We start from the raw sequence: 1,273 nt of genomic DNA, 5'->3' as shown, positions 1-1,273 counted from the left end.
TTAAAAAAAAAAGATAATGTGACAGAATGATGTCAGGTTAGGTCAAAGCCAAGGGAGTGACAGAATCTGGAAAATCAAACAATACAAACAGCCCTAAATGAACTGTTAACTATTTGATCTTTGGATGTAAAAGTGTAATGTGTATATGTACAAATGTATAATTCTTACATGCTTTTAAAAAAGGTTAGCTTTGTGAAAATACCTTGTTTGGTCAGTGACTTTACTGGGTAATAGAACCACATTGAACCTTGATGGCAAGGAATAAAATAAGGCAGGCCAGCTCGTTTTTCTCTGAATCTGGCTGATTTAGGAGGAGCCTGGGTTTATCGACAGGATCTGGAGTATCTATTCTTTTCCACTGCTTGCAGTCTCCAATGTAGGCAGTGTAAAGGTATAGTAAAATGATTTTAGGAGTCAGAACCAAATTGCCAATATGCTCCATGGCTCCTAAAGGAAAATAAAATGGAAGCTTTTTATTTCACGGCTTCATTTCTTACTGTGTAAGAAATGAAGATTACAATTACAGATTTTCAGGAGTTGTTTGCTAGTCTCTTTCAGTCAGGTACTAAAAAAACAAAAAAAACCCTCAAGGGGCCACTCTTCTATCTTTACTCCTTTTCCCTTCTCTATTCTTTCACCAGAAGCCCTCATTTGACCAATGAACTCCTAGGCTCTCTTGACCCGCACATTAGCAGGGCGATTTCCTTGTTCTGCTAATTCCTAATTCTGCTTAAAATGTATTTGGATTTCTGTTTTTGAACACTTACGATGCCAGGCACTGTAATGCTTGAAACCCGATCTTTCCCTAGAGAATGTAACGTAAGTTTTTTCATTTAATCACTTCATCATGCTTCCTTATGCCGGGGTTAATTATGTTTATTTTATTAATTGGTAATAAAGGCCACATTTATTTTTGTAACTGTTTAAAGAGCGACCACCTGTGGAGTACCGTATTTACGAATTTCCGTACAGAAAGAACAACGTTGACCTGTGATTTGTGTCGAATATATGGAGATCCCTCATCTGAGAATTACGTAACAAAGCGTGGGGCAGTTTACTCAAAGATTTTACGAAATGAGCCAGAGTAAGACGATTAGTGGGATAGGTGTCTGAAGGTGCTGGCGGCCTCTGAGCTCTGACCCTTTGCGGGGAGACCAGGCAGCAGGTGGGTGGGCGCGGGGCCCATTCATAAAAACCAATGTTCCCGGCCTGCTTCTCATTGGCCCTGGGGGAAAGGGGCGTGCCCCGCGGGTGGAGCGCGCCCGGGACCCAG

Source organism: Mandrillus leucophaeus, unplaced genomic scaffold, assembly GCF_000951045.1.
Source record: "Mandrillus leucophaeus isolate KB7577 unplaced genomic scaffold, Mleu.le_1.0 Scaffold272, whole genome shotgun sequence".
In the NCBI taxonomy this organism is placed as follows: Eukaryota; Metazoa; Chordata; class Mammalia; order Primates; family Cercopithecidae; genus Mandrillus; species Mandrillus leucophaeus.
This window is presented reverse-complemented; position numbering follows the sequence as displayed.